Source organism: Balaenoptera borealis (genome assembly GCF_965194805.1).
Source record: "Balaenoptera borealis genome assembly, chromosome: X".
Lineage (NCBI taxonomy): Eukaryota > Metazoa > Chordata > Mammalia > Artiodactyla > Balaenopteridae > Balaenoptera > Balaenoptera borealis.
Window position 1 is genome coordinate 13,518,926 of NC_138881.1, and position 16,692 is coordinate 13,535,617.

The following is a 16,692-nucleotide window of genomic DNA, read 5'->3' on the forward strand; positions in this document are numbered from 1 at the left end:
TAAGGCTTTTCATTACACAAGTATCCTTTGAAAGACAGTCTAGAATGCAAATCGGCAGATGCCTTTGCTCAGAAGATGTGCAGAAATGCGAGACACCCATGGAGGATTATCTCCCAACAAACAAATGATCCAGAAAGGTTTTCACAGGGTCATTCCAGCGTTCCCAGGTAAGTATGAATGTAGGAACTGAAATTAGGATTGTACATATTACTAAGCTCCTATTTACTTAATCATTTGGAAAGCAATCATAGAATGTTCATAGCCTAAGATGTCAAAAATGATTCACCTATTTTGAAGAAAATATAGTATGGAAAAACATTTATAAATACTAGGTGTCCTTCAGGGTCTGACACATAGATAGACTTTTCACAGAACCCACTTATATCCACCACCATCTATATGTAGTCATCGACATCCTATCACTGTACTCTCGAACATTCAGTCATTAAATTCATCAAATGTGCTTTCTGAGAATAAAGTTATTAATGATATTGATGATGAAGTTTATGAATAAATGTGTCAATACTCTAACTACTAAGCTGCTGAAAAAGCATTCTAGACTAGGTGCAACTGCTTTAGTTCAATCATCACTCTGTTAGATTAATGCCTAAATAACCCTATTAGGTTCCTCTTTACATATGAGGAAGCCAGGACTCCCACAGATTAATTAGACCCCCTCAGATCACACAGCAGGTTGATGGCAAGAACCACATCTGTCTCATTCCACATGTAATCCCAAAATGTATCAACAGGATTCTCTTGATCCATTTCAACACATTAAAGTAGTCTTGGAAGCCAGGAACTTTCATAGGTTCTTAGTAAAAGAACTGGATTTAGGGTCTGAGCCAATAAAATAACACTATTTTTTTTTTCTACAATAAACACTCTCCAGCCAGGAATTGAGACCTGAAAATACCTTTTCCCAAGTGGAATGGGAAAATATAAGCTATGATGTTTGTAAAAGCTATTCAATGATGAATTAGCCTCTGGGTAATCCTAAAACTCTTTTGGTAGTTCCCTGAATGTTATGAGGTTAATTATAACTTGGGAATGATACCTATAGTCCTCAGTCATTTTTCTAGTGCCAACAAGAGCCCAGAAAAATTATTTAAGCCACCTCACATATGTTAAGAAACAAAATTCAACTGACTAAATTCGAAGATCTAATTGGATTTATTCAAGGATTCTTTTCTCACTAGTGCTGACTAGGAAATTCCAGATTGATTGGTTTAAAATCCCACAATTGGGAAAGGCTGAAACTGCAATTAGGTCAGGTATAAAGTCTTCGTGGGGCTTAGCACAAGTGACTCCATTTGAGGCTTGGTGTTTCTTTTTAACACATTTATGAGGAAAAAAACAACAGGATTATTTATTAATTAATAGGAATCTCCATCCTTTGAATTTTTAAACTACCTTTAAACATACAGAAAACATAGGAAATAAATCCTAATTATGCTTAACGTAGGAAATAAATAAAACATAGGAAATAAATAGGAAAACATAGGAAATAGAAATAGAAAACATAGGAAATAAATCCTAATTATGGTATTATAAATATCACAGTGTAAGAGCCCTATAGTTTGATACAAAACATCTTTCTAACAATGTATACAAATTCCAGTGTGGGAAAGTCAAACGATAGGATTACACAGGAATGAAAGGGAGCAGAATTTGCCACCGAAAATACGCCTCTTTGGGATAAGGATTATTTTAGGAAGGCTGTTTTCTTCCCAGCAGACATGGGGAAAGCTCTGAAAACCAAGTGGAAGTTACCCTTTAGTAAGAACAATTTACAGTTATGAGGGAAATCTCCATATGTAAGGGTGTCTCCCTCTTAGTACCAGGAAGAGGAGAATGACTAGATCTTTAGAAACTCTTATCAATGGAGACAGCTTGGACTTAAATCTGCATAACATCCTTACCTTTGTTTACTGTGCTTTGCCTTGAAAACCTGGCTCTCCCCTTGCCCAACGTCTTTTGTTTTTAGCTGGAGATGGTATCGAAGGCGGTGGCTTGGGCCATTTGGGGAAGTGACTCAATCTTCCTGGTTCTCTCTCACGTATACACGAGGCATACATGATATTAAACTTCTGTTTGTTTTTCTCCCATTAATCTGTCTTTTATTACAGGTCTCAGCCAAGAACCTAGAAGGGTGAAAGGAGAATTATTTTTCCTCCCTTACAAGAGGACGTAATTCCCAGAGATATTAAAAAATATTAGAAAAACTCAAAACACATCGATCATTTTGACACACTCTTCAATAGTATATTTTCACCATTTTGGAGATGTTTATTATTTTTATTCATTTTCTTCACAATTAACGTAGTCTACATGTCTAAGTCTGATGAACATCCAAATAAAGTTAAAGATTATCAGCTTAAGAATCTATATTGTGTTTGAGATGCAGGCTTCTCTCACTGACATTTGTATAAAATAATAAAGAAAAATGTAATAAAACATTCAAATAATGGCACAAGCACTGCTGCGCAAAGATGGAGATGCTTCCAAACCTGACTGTGGATGGTACCGAACCAAACTTGGGTCCACTGGCCCGCAAGCAGTAAAGCCAATCCCCTGACGCCAGGCTGTGGTGAAGGGAAGGGCAACGTTTATCGCAGGGCACCAAGAAAGGAGTTCAGGACAGTTGGGGCTGAAAAAACCCGAACTCTCCGCAGGGTTTCAGCAAAGCATTTTTAAAGGGCAGGTGAAGGAGGGGCGTCCCAGGGTATGTGATTAGCTCATGCACAGTTCTCTGATTCGTCGTTGATGGCGAGGTAACAGGGCGGTGTCACAGGGGTTAACAATATCAGTCCTTAGGCTCCAGTAGGTCTGGGACCATGTGCTCCTTATCATTGAGTAGTTAATTTCTTCAATTTGGTGGTGGTTTTAGCATCTGTGAAACAACTCAGGAGATAAGCATCAGATACTATTATCTAGGTACTTCAGAGAGGAGCTACAGCAGAGGATGGGGGGGCGGGGTCTGTCCCGGGAAGGCCCCATAGGGTCCTGCTCGGTTATGCTGAATGACAGATAGCCCCAATATGTGATGGCTTGAAATCCTCATTCATCACCTGTTGTATGAAAATTTCAATTTGGCTCAGGAAAGGCAGTTAAAAGATTTCCCAAGGAATAATGGATTAATATGTAGGATAGATAAAACTTAAATTACAAAGGTCTGCACAGCCCCAAGGTAAAATACTTCTGAACTTCCCAGGTATGATGGTAGCAAGCTTGCACTGATTCTCCATATCCATTACTCCTGCAGACCGTCCACTGATGCACAGGACATTTCGATTCAGAGTAGCCTTGGAAGCTGAGCAAAGCAATTAATGACTCGCCCTTCTCTGGGAGAAATTCTGAGGGCTGTAGGGGAGATGAGCCTGACTGTGAAACTGACAGAGTCAGAGAGGAAGCGGGTGGGGCTGAGATGTAACTGCTCCAATAGCCACTCCTATTTCAGAAAGAACAGATCTGAGCCACACCTTTTCTGCAGGAAAACCATTTTCTGAGGCATTTAGGATTATAGATACCAGAAATTTGGCTAAGGGCTGTACCCATCAACTCCCCCACCCAGGTTAAAATCTGAGTCAGAAATTGTGACAATCCCCAGTTGGTCCATAAACCTAACCAGGGGGAATAGCATCATCTTCACTGTTAGAGGTGTAGGGGAGCAACTGCCACCCCAAAATGCGTCTCTTTGGCATGAGGATTAATTTAGGTTATTTTTAATAAACAGAAGACTCAGGAAGTCTTTCTACCTCCCCCTATAGAATTTAAAGGGCCTGTTCCTGGCATAGAGCTATCACCAGAGATATCTTCAAAGAATCAGAGCTAGATGTGGTCGGGGAAGCTCTCAGAGATCAGAGCCCACTCTGTGTCCCACTGTCTCTGCCTGGCCCAGCAAACATTTGTTTACCAAAATATTTGCCTTTCCATCTCCATGTGAATTGCCTTTCTCCCTTTTGAAGTCCCAAACCACTACTCTCAACATTCTCTTTTGTCTTGAGCTGAAGATGGTATTTAAGGTGAGGGTTTCAACTATTTTGGAGAGTGACTCAGTTTTCCTGGGTCTCTCCCATGTATACACGTTATTAAACTTTCGATTTTCTCCTGTTAATCTTTCTCATGTCAAGTTAATTCTTAGACCAGCCAGAAGAACCTAGAAGGGTGGAGGAAATTTTCTTCTTCCCCAACACAGGCTAAGTCTCTTTCTTTCAAGGATGCACTGGCAGGAAGATAAGAAAAAAAGAACTGAACATGGAAAGACCAATAAAAATATTTTGCAACATTAAAGACTGATCACATAGCAGCTATTTTTCAAATGATCACGGTCCTGGTACTCTGCTTGGCACTTTACATACTCATCTAATTTAATTTTCAGACCCTCCTCATAAAACAGAAATTATTATTCCCATTCTGGAGGTGCGGAAACTGAAGTGTGGGAAGGATAGCTAAATCTCCCAAAGTCATGTGACTGGTGGGTGGCAATGTTAGGGGAACCACTGACCAAAACTGCCCGCACTGGCCAGGCACCATAGTAACCACTTGCATGAGTTATCTTACAACAGGAGGTCCTCATAAGGAACGCGGAACTAACAAGCTAGCACCAACCAGAAGAATTCGGAGAAGGTCAAAAGGAGAGAGGAGACGCCAGTCCATATGTCCTACCAACCTCCCAGAATCCTCCTCGGTGGAATCCATCTTGGCTGAGCGATGTGAGCACCACCAGGAAGGACCCTGAGTCAGAGTGATTGGCCAGAGACAACCCAGAAGCTAACCCCATCACCATAAAACTCGAGACTGCGAGCCACGTGGCAGAGCAGTCCTCCTGGGTTCCCTTACCCTCCTGCTCTCCACCCGGGAGCCCCTTCCCAATAAAGTCTCTTGCTTTGTCAGCACGTGTGTCTCCTCGGACAATTCATTTCTGAGTGTTAGACAAGAGCCCACTCTCGGGCCCTGGAAGGGGTCCCCCTTCCTACAACAGCAAGGCTGAGACTCAAATAAAATTGAGTCTCTGCTCCTAATCGCAACCCCAAACCATCTTCCAGGGAAATATGGATCTGTGATTCTCAATACTTTCTCACCCTTAGCCCATTATAAAAACAAATCACGCAGGGCGGCGGGGGGGGGGGGGGCGGATTCCTGTTAAAATGCTGCTTCTAATTCAGGAAATCTGGAGTGAAGGCTAAAAATCTGCATTTCTAACAAGCTCCCTGGGAATGGTGATGCTGCTGGTGCCCAGACCACAGTCTGAGTAGCGAACTGCGAAACACGGGGCTGCGGGAAAACAGAAGAAAACTGGGCTTTCAAAAAGTAGAGAAGAAAATGCGAACTCTCTGAAGTAGGCAATTCAAGGTGAAATGAAAGCGCAAAGGGCCGGAATGAAAATAGAAGGCTCTGAGAAGGCAAGGGCGAAGTGAGAGCCGAAAACAATTGAAAAGACTCCAAGGAAACTACAAAGACAGAAGTGTCCACTGGAGCTAACAAAGGGGTGGAATCTACATTAGAGAACAAATCAAAAATGTGTGAGGCCAACTTGAACAGCACTCCAAAAATGAGGAGGAAAAAGAATAGACGGATGAAAATGATAAAAGATTATAGCTATGGGGACAAAGATGCAAGCTTCTGCAAATAGGCATTGCAGAGGGGAACCAGGACAACGGGGGCAAACAGTAAACTTGAAGATACAGTAGAAGAAGACATTACTACTTAAGATACTAAGACATAACATTAGTTCTGAATGATGATGGGTCGGACATCTTCTGTGGCAGACACTGTTGGTGTCCCACCCGGTCTCACCTCCACCCACTTCAGAGTCCACCTGTAGCTAAAGTGGATGGTCCTAGACCCCCTGGCAGCTCCCTGCCTCAAGCACCCATGTCCCTCTGTGACCAAGGAAGCACGTTCAGCCTGTGCACTGGGTGGCCCAGTCTCAACACCTCGGTCAAATCAATGAAGGCGGGACAGGAGTCAGTGGCTAAATGCTCCAGCTTCCCCTTCACAGGCTGGGACAACCCTGAGAAGTCTTCTACATTGTCTTCCAACACGCCCAGCAGGATTGAGCCCCAGTTGCCCACAGCTGTAATACACACATTAACTTGCCTTTCTCAGGTTTTCTCTCTTCCTTGCCTCATTCCCCACTCCTTCACTCGTGCATCCTGGGGTCACCTCCCAACTGAGTGATCTGTTCCCAAGTCCTTGTCTCAGGGTATGCTTTTGGGGAAACAGAAGCTAAGACATGACCCAAAGATGTCAGATGAAAATGCCTAACTATATTCAAAAGGAAAGCAATTCCATATTTAATGGTGTGTTATTTAAAGGATCAAGTGCTCCCACCTGCCCGCCATTTTGAATTCAGGATGGAGGAGGCAATGATGTGGGTGACATATAAGCCTTCCCACATCCCATCCCTTACACCACTTCCCCCTCTTTGGGCTCCACTGTACAAGGTTTATAATACCCAGAATGTTCTAGAGCATGATTCTTATTCCTGGTCTCCCACTCTTATCTGTAAACTCCTCACAAACTAGAACTGTGTCTTATTAGCTTTGTATCCCAAGCACCTAACACAGTACCTTGTACAGAGATGGGTCTTGATAACTTTGTTAAGTAAATGCTGGATGAATCACTGGGTCCAAATACTGCTCTGCCACTAACAAGATGCGTGACCTTGGACAACTCACTTAACCAGTCTGAATCATAGTTACCTTCATCTGTAATATGAGAGAACTCAACTCTATGTTCTCTGAGGTCAAGTTATTATATGAATTCAGATAAGCGAAATTTCTCCCCACACTCCCATCTCTTAAGCCTGATTAATGAAGCATAAAGCTGGCTACACTATTAAAGGAGCATTCAAATCTTTTCGAACCACATTAATCTATAACTAAGATATATCCTAAAATCCTAGCATTTAACAACCTCTTTGGGGGCTGAAGTAAAACTGTACTGGTGATTATTACGTACTCTCAATGACCAAGGCGTTGTCTAGATCTATGCTGTCCAATATGGCAACCGTCAGTCCCATATGGCTATTGGGCACTTGAAATGTGCTTAGTCCAAAATGAGGTGTGAAGTAAGTATAAGATACACACTGGCTTTCAAACATTTAATACCAAAAAAAAAGAAGAAGAAGAATGTAAAATATATCAACAATTATGTTATATTGATTACATGTTAAATGATATTTTGGATATATTGGGCTAAATAAAATATATTATTAAAATTAATTTTACCTATTCCTTTTTACTTTTTTAAGGTAGCTATGAGAACATTTAGCATGAAGAAAGTTTAGTGACTCATTGTATTTCTACTGGGCGGTGCTGGTCTAGAAGCTATCAGAGATAGAAAGATGAGTGGCTTAGTCTCTGATCTTTAAGGTGACTTTAGTATAGTGGAGAGAGAAATGGAGAGGAGGAAGAGATCCCAAAGTAACCAACAGAAGACAGAGCGACTGTGAGACAAAAGAATAGAGAGACAAAGTGCTACCCGAGTGAAGGGGAGGGAATCATTCCATCGCGGGGTTTTATTTGAAGGGGGATTTTGGGGGGAGGGCGTGGATTTCATACACAGAAAATCACCCTGCTGTGTTTCGGCATCATATTTCTCAGAGATTTGGGTATTATCACAATAGGCATTTGCTAACAGTTGCAGAGGAACCAGAGAAAACCAACCGAAACCTGGACTCAAAGATATTATTGTCCTTAAAATCCTCTGAGAACAAGAAAAAATCTTGTTTTTATTTCCTGCCTGTGGTGTTAAAATCTATCCAGGGATGGGATGATACAAATTCTCCAAAATAAAGCATTACAGCTCGACTTTCCCTATACTGCTGTAAAAAGACAAATTGTTGTTCACAATGCAATCTCTTGAATTGGCTAAATGGTCTTTCAAATAAACATATTGAGAGATGGGTCTCCCGGGTGCTTATAAATTTCTCCAGTCCCTTAATGAATGTTATCAGTGTGACTTCATGACAACTGGATGGAAAATGAAAAACGTGATGTGGAGCAGAGTTGGCTGGGATGGGTTTAATAGACATCCACTTTGTAATTCCAGATTCACAATGGTCTTGTGCAATAGCAAGTGAGACCTACAGGCAGAAAACAGAATTCTACCTTTAACAATCCAATAGCTAACATGTAAAAGAATGAAATTAGAACATTCTCTAACACCCTACACAAAAATAAACTCAAAATGGATTAAAGACCTAAAGGTAAGATGGATACTATAAAACTCCTAGAGGAAAACATAGGCAGAACACTCTTTTGACATAAATCGCAGCAATATCTTTTTGGATCCATCTCCTAGAGTAATGGAAATAAAAACAAAAACAAACAAATGGGACCTCATGGGAGCAACCTAAATGCCCATTGACAGATGAATGGATACAGAAGATGTGGTACATATATATAATGGAGTACTACTCAGCCACAAAAAAGAATGAAAAAATGCCATTTGCAGCAACATGGATGGCCCTAGAGATGATCATACTAAGTGAAGTAAGTCAGAGAAAGACAAATGTTATATGATATCACTTATATGTGGAATCTAAAAAAAAAAAAATAAAGATACAAATGAACTTATACACAGTAGAAACAGACCCACAGACATAGAAAACAAAGTTATGATTACCAAAGGAGAAAAGGGGGTGGGGGGAGGGATAGATTAGGAGTTTGGGATTAATATATACACATTACTATATGTAAAATAGATAACCAACAAGGACCTACTATATAGCACCAGGAACTATACTCAGTATTTTGTAATAACCTCAAGGGAAAAGAATCTGAAAAAGAATATATGTGTGTATATATATGTGTATACATACGTGTTTATATATATATATATATATATATATATATATATATGTATAAAACTGTATCACTTTGCTGCACACTTGAAACTAACACAACATTGTAAATCAACTATACCCCAATAAAAAAAAATTCAAACAAACAAATGAACAACCATCCAATAGCTATTCCTTCTTTTCCTTCCTAACAGAATTCTGCTTTTGCTGGAAGAGGCAATATGCCCAGCTCAAAACTTTTTTCCCCAGCCTCTCTTGGAGACAGGATAACCAGATGACACAGTTGAGGCCAATAAAGTATAGGAGGAAGCTGAGCGGGGCTTCTAAGGGAGCTCCTGCACCAGGGCAGACTCAGATACGGCATCCTCCACCGAGCGCTCTCTGCTCTGCCCTTCTTCATGCCTGCAATGTGGGCACAGTCAGTGGGGGGTGGGGGGGAATAGCTGATTACGGCCCCCCAAGCAGCAATCGCACACTGAGGATGGCCGAGGAAGGAGCTGGAGCCCGGAGCCTGGGAGTCACTTTGGAGCCACCAGCCCTAGACTGTCCAACTCCAGTCTCTTTGTTATGTGAAAAATATTAAAGAACTATTTTTTTAAGCCACATCAGTTGTGTACCCAACCAATGATTACAGCTTCTTTGTTTGGTTGGTGATTTTCACCAGAGGTGTTGATGTGTGTGATCTACCAACCCAACATTAATGGCAATGGCAGTGTCCATCATTACTGATTGATGGAACATATAACCTAAAAAAATAAAACACATAAGCTGCAAGAAAGGTTATACTGGGCGTGACCTGTGGTTTTTCTAGTCCAGTGTTGTCACAGACTGCATTCACTAACACATCTTAAGAGCCTGAGGACAATGGTAAACAACTTGTATTGAGTACTTGCTATTGACCAGGCAGTGTTTTCAATGTATTATATATATTATGCATTTAATCCCTGGATGGATTCTGTGACAAAGGTAGTTATTTTTCCCATGATACAGATGAGGGGAAGGGAGGGCAAATGGAATTAAATGATGTGCCCCGAATCCCCATTACTAAGTGGTAGATTCACCAGAATTCAAATCCACATCAGCTGATGCTAGAGCATACCCCTCTACCACCTATACTTGATTGCCTGCTACTCACAAAGAGCCCGAAATTCTTCCCTCAATGATTCTTTACATGCCTAGGGTAACCATTCTTTTTTTTTTTAATTGAAGTATAGTTGACTTTCAATATTATATTAGTTTCAGGTATACAATGTACATTATACCCCATATCAAATTATTATAAAATATCGACTATATTCCTTGTGGACTATTCTCTCTCTCTTTTTAAAAAAACCTACCTAATGTTTTAATGTCTTGAACCTACTTACAATTTTATTCAATGTTACTGATACTTCTCCTGGCTTCTCATGGTATGTTTCAAAAGCATCACCACCACCACAAGCAGGGTCACCCAGGATGTATCTCCAGCTGATGGTGGGTTAGAGATAAAACAACGACACACACTCTCTGGTTTGGAACAGGCCAGTTTATATATCCACTGTCCCAGCATCCTGTCAAGTTTTTCATTTGTTCTGGATTTTTCATTTTTAATGAAGTGACACTATTTTTTCACAGCTTTATTGAGATATCTTTGACATTTAAAATTGTACCTATTTAAGGTGTCCAACTGGATGTTTTGATATACCTCTATCTTGTGAAAAGATCACATCAAGCTAATTAACATATCCATCATCTCTGCATAGTTATCACTGTGTGTGTGTGTTGAGAAGATTTAATTTAAGATCCATCCTTTTAGCAAATTTCAAATATACAATACAGTATTGTTAACTATCCTCACCGTTCTGTACGTTAGATCTCTAGAATTTATTCACCTTGGGACTTCCCTGGTGGAGCAGTGGTTAAGAATCCTCCTGCCAATGCAGGGGACACGGGTTCGAGCCCTGGTCCGGGAAGATCCCACATGGCGCGGAGCAGCTAAGCCCGTGCGCCACAACTACTGAGCCTGCGCTCTAGAGCCTGTGTGCCACAACTGCTGAAGCCCACGCACCTAGAGCGTGAGCTCCGCAACAAGAAAAGCCACCGCAATGAGAAGGCCGCGCACCGCAACAAAGAGTAGCCCCCGCTCGCCGCAACTAGAGAAAGCCCGCGCACAGCAATAAAGACCCAACGCAGCCAAAAATAAATAAATAAATAAATAAATAAATAATAAAAATTGGCTATTATTATTTAAAAAAAAGAATTTATTCCCCTTGCATAACTGAAACTTTGTACCCTTTCACCAATATTGCCCCATTTCTCCCTTCCCTCATGTCCTGGCAGCCACCATTCTACACTCTCCTTCTGCTATGGTCTCCTGCAGTAGTGTGTGAGACCCAAAGGCAGCAAATAGAATTCACCTTTTAACAAGTGATTAAGTATTAAACATGGCTACTAATAACCAACTGCTTCTTTTCCAGTCTTTTCCAGATACAGATTTAGCACCACCACCCTTTCAAGGACAGCATGCAGCGCACCACTTGATAAGATGAAGTGCTCTCAGACTAGAGCGTCTAAGGACAGGGCTCAGTTATCTGTTACTGCCCAACAAACCACCGCAAAACTTCATGGCTTAAAACCACCACTGCTGGGCTTCCCTGGTGGCGCAGTGGTTGGGAATCTGCCTGCCAGTGCAGGGAACACGGGTTCGAGCCCTGGTCTGGGAAGAGCCCACATGCCGCGGAGCAACTAGGCCCGTGCGCCACAATTACTGAGCCTGCGCCTCTGGAGCCTGTGCTCCGCAACAAGAGAGGCCGCGACAGTGAGAGGCCCGCGCACCGCGATGAAGAGTGGCCCCCGCTCGCCGCAACTAGAGAAAGCCCTCGCACAGAAACGAAGACCCAACACAGTCAAAACTAAATAAATAAATAAATTTTAAAAAACAAAAACAAAAAAAAACACCACTGCTTTGTTTGCTCACGAGTCTATGTGCCGGCAGCTTGACCTGGTAGCTCAGATATCACTAAATGATCTAGACAGTGCTTATCAAACATTCTGGTCTTGGGATCCCTTGAGGACCACAAAGAGCTTTCATTTAACTGGCTTATACTTACAGGTGTTCACCATATTAGAAAACAGAATTTTTTTTTAAACATGAATACATAAGCACACATTTTCTATTAACCATCAGAGCAGTGATGTCATCACACATCACACAGCCTCTGGAAAATTCAAATACGCACTTGTGAGCGAAGGAGAGCAAAGAAGACACTTAGGATTATCCCCATCCTAGGATAAGATGTCTTAGGATTACTATGCAAATAGTTTTGACCTCACGGACCCCCTGAAAGGGCCTCAGGGACCACCAAGAGTCATCAGACCACACTTTGAGAACTGCTGGCCTAAGATGATCTTGTTCACATGTCTGAAAATTGGTACCAGCTGATCCCCGGGCTTCTCTCTCATTATACAGTCTCCCATCCCCCCCCCCCCCCAACAGCCATGGTGATCTCAGGGCAGCAAAGAGAGTAAAAGAGGAAGCTAAAAAGGGTCTTGACGTCTTGATCAGCAATCCCTCAAGGGTGCTTCCACTACTCTCTACTGGTCAAAACAAACCACGGGGCTATCCCAGGTTCAAAGGGAAAAGAAGTAGGACCCAGCTCTCGGTGGGAGAAGTGCAAAGATACGGCCTTCTTGGCAAACAATCTCCCTCGGACAGCTAACCCCTTCTAGAACGAGGTGGTGGTAGGGCAAATAGTTGACGCTGCTGACTCAGCTGGTCACATGAGCTATCTGGTAGTACGTGGTCTGTTATCGGCCTGAGAAATACACAAACGAGTCAGGTCACCACTAAGTGGTGCTGGTGGGAACGCAAGACAATTTAGGATAAGACTATGCGAAATACGTGTGGAAAATAAAGGCTGGACAACAATCCTGTCGTACAGTATGCGGAGAGTAGCCTGAATGTTCTTTTTATAGTGCTCTTGTCATTTATCGTATGAGGTAAATCATAAACATTGATTTATTTTACTGTTTGGCAAAGCTTTTTTTACTTTGCAGCAGTAAGCTAACAAAAAGGTTTAATGAAATATTAAGTACTGAATTCCCTTTCTTCAAGCACGGTATTGCCAAATTTATAATTTGCACAAAATATTTGTTAACATTTACCATCTACAGTGAGGGTATCCTTACGATATCATTTTCCACCTGAAAACCAGAAGACCAAACCTACTAAGGAGGCCTCAGCACCTCTTCAAAATTTGCCATTTTAAGAACTCTGTAGCTAAAGATAATTTAACACAAGCAGCTGCCAAAGGTCTGAGGACCTAGCACTCTGCAGCAAGGCTGCTCATTTTGACCAACTGACAACTCTTCATTTGCTCATTTTCAATTCCAAATGTTCTGGTGCACAAAACATCACAGGTAATGTGTCAAGTCAATTAGCCGAAAAGAACTTCCCAATTCAATGAGGCCAGATTTATATCAATGGTTTCCGATGTTTCAAATGGAAAGTCAGTTAATACCAATGAAAGTTTTATTTTTCCATCCGTTTCATGAAAACAAAGCAAAGCTCAATTCATTCTGTTGAAAGTGAAGCAGCTGATGCTGTGAACACCAGTACACATTCAGTTATAAAGCTCAACACGGAAGGTAAAAGTACTTGTTTTTATGTGAAATATATACTTTTTATTTCGTGGAGGACAGTGATAATGATACAAACAATGGCATTAGTTCATTAAGAAACCTATGGAAAAAATAGTTCTTGGAATTGCTTTGCTGCATACATTATTCATGATCTGATGGCGCTCAAACAAGCAGGAGTATTCCACCCATCAAAATAGAAGCTGTAGCTGTCAAAATTTCAAATGTGTCTATAAATACACAAAGCAAATGAACTACAAAATTTCTGTGACAAAGACAGTGTTAAATGCAAATAATAATGATAATAATCAGCACGGCAATACATGCTTTCTTTCTTTGCTCCCCTCATCCACCAGATTTTAGAAATGCTTGAGCTTCTGAATCTTCCCATGGCATAGGATTTTTGCGAGTGTGCAAAGAGTTCTCTAAATTTTGGTTACATTTTTCCAAAATCTACTGAAAATCTTTAGTCAAGTATTCAACAATGGAGAACCAAAATATTTGGCTTTCAACAAACTGTAGTGATTGAAACGAAGCCTGTAAACAGAAGTCATTAAAACATATCCATACAGGTTAAAACAGTTATCACCCTCATCTAAGCAGAAATTGCTTTCATGTATTTCCAAAATAATCGTCTAATAGAGTTTAAATGATATCTAGTATTAAATGACAATTTGTTCACACAAAAAAACCCCAAACATATCCATACAGGTGCAAGAGAGAAACCAAACAAAATAAATGATGAGAACTCAGATCATGTACATGATTTAACTTTGAGAGTCTATTACTGTGTTTTGGGATATCTTGTTTAGGAAGAGCCTTTAGATGGCACTCCAATCATTGATTGGGTTAATCCATATATTCTTCACTAAATGAATTCAAATTGGTAAAGCTTACAATTTTGCAGCATCTAAATTTGGTGACATTCAAAAGAATTAAAAAGAGACAGTTTTTTGGATAAGTTTTGTCTGTAAAATATTTGTTGAACATACCTGGAAGCAAAATGATAGTACCTGTAAAAAATTAGCTGGGCTTAAATGCTTATACATTTCAATATCCACAAACACAGAGATGAGAGGATCCCCCTTTAGCAGAATTTGTTCAGAATCTATAAAGAGGGTAAATTCTCAACTAAAAATATTATGGCCTAAAGAGAAAGAGTTGATCGATGTGTCAACAACTTCAAATTATCAACCACAAAAATGCAACTTTAAAGAAAATTACAGCCAATTTTATGAAAAAATGATTAAAAACAATAAAATCATATTAAAATACATTCTTTAGGACTTCCCTGGTGGCACAATGGTTAAGAATCCGCCTGCCAATGCAGGGGACATGGGTTCGAGCCCTGGTCCGGGAAGATCCCACATGCCGCGGAGCAACTAAGCCCGTGCACCACAACTACCGAGCCTGCGCTCTAGAGCCCACGAGCCACAACTACTGAAGCCTGCGTGCCTAGAGCCCATGCTCCACAACAAGAGAAGCCACCGCAATGAGAAGCCCGCGCACCGCAACGAAGAGTAGCCCCTGCTCCCCACAACTAGAGAAAGCCCACGCGCAGCAATAAAGACCTAGCACAGCCATAAATAAATAAATAATAAATTTACCAAAAAAATACATTCTTTAGATAAACATCAGTGACACAGTTTCAATGCAGAAAGACAGCTAAGAAGCTAGTAAAAATGTATAAATTACAAACATTAACTCATTATGTTATATACCTGAAAGTAATATAATGTTATATGTTAGTTATACCTCAACTTTTTAATGTGTAAATATATACAATAATTGGTCTGCTTCTGTTATTCTTTAATGTCAAAGTTATCAATGTAAAAATGTTTTCATTTTGCTGTAATGTATACACATATATATTACTTTTACTTTTGAAAGATTTTATTTCTAATAAAACTATTTTTAGATCCATCAGTATAACAAAACCAAATCATTTGTCAATAAATAAATATTTATTTTGATGGTCAATAAATAAATATTTATTTTAGACCTTCCCCCTTTCACTTTGAAAGTGTCCTGGTTTGGACTAAATTATATGGTGACCCTAGTTATAATCGTATGATTTATGTTTCCGCAGGGCTATCTAATATTGGGTTAAATTGCATTAGAATAAGAGAAGCTGTGATGCTATCATAAGAGGGGCTGAAGAGATGCTCAATTTTCACTCAGCATAAAAGATATTTTTTTTTCTCTCTCTGTCTTTTTTGCCTGATAGCTTCGGGGAGCAGGATTTGATGGTATATCATCCTGTTGGTTATATTTCTCATTCCTTCCTACTATATTCCATCTTCATGTTGCTCAAGGAGGGTTTCTCACTACAGAGTTCCCAAGGGCTCTTCTTGTAAAGGTTAGGATATTTGCCCTAGGCCAGCACAGTGTCCCTTTCCTGAGCGGTCACACCCTGCATGACCCACTCAACCTTATTTGGATCAAGTTCTGAACCAGAAAAGCCACTGGAGAAAGCCAATTGCTATTCCCTTACAGCCCTTCTTTCTTTCTCTTTCCTCTCCTCACCCCTACCACTTTTAATAAGTTACCACAGTAAGTAAAAAAGCAATAAAACCCTTTTGTCATTGAATTATAAATAGGAAAGTGTCCTTCTTCATTAATGAATGGTTTTTTGAACTGAAATGTTTTACATTCAGTTTGGTTATTATTTTCGTTGGTCCTTATTGAGGCCCCACTTCAGTTATTTCCCAGCATGTGGGCAGCTGCTGCATAATATTTTGAAAATGGACTGGCTCAGATCGCTACAATGGGAGAGGTCAAGTGTGCCTTCATAATTCTGTCGTTTCTATTTTTACAACTGTAATGATCATCACAATTCCCATTTCTATTGTTTGTCCATGTTTCTGTTGCTTCTGTTCTAGAGTGTTTTCATTCTCTACCCTGTACGTGAGTTAGGGTAATGCTGGTTGCCCAGAAATCTCAGTGGTCTAAACCATCAAAACTGATTGCTCTCGCAAATCAAGCCCAGTCAGCTGGAGGCTGGGGATGCGGGGTGGGTCTCTGCTCCACAGAGTCTTCCAGAGACCCAGGCTGACTAAGACTTTGCAACCTTCGAGGAAGTTGTAAAGAGTCAAACCTGAAACTGAACCACATCGCTTCCACCTACATTCCACGGACCAGCGCTCAGTCACACCTAACTGTACCTAACAGCAAGGGAAGCTGGGAAATGAAGTCCAGCTGTGGGCCCAGGAGGAAAGAAAACAAGTGTGGCGAAGAGCCCACTAGCGTTTGCCACAAACCGA

The 16,692-nt window shown here is 40.7% G+C and overlaps 1 long non-coding RNA gene across 1 annotated transcript in view; it reads left to right on the forward strand.

Annotated features, from left to right (window-relative positions):
- The first annotated feature begins 2,982 nt into the window (after positions 1–2,982).
- LOC309620030 overlaps positions 2,983–16,692 on the forward strand; it is a 28,850-nt gene continuing 15,140 nt past the window's right edge. The window contains exon 1 of the long non-coding RNA XR_014239388.1: positions 2,983–16,659. This is a non-coding gene — a long non-coding RNA (uncharacterized lncRNA). The remainder of the gene's footprint in view (positions 16,660–16,692) is intronic.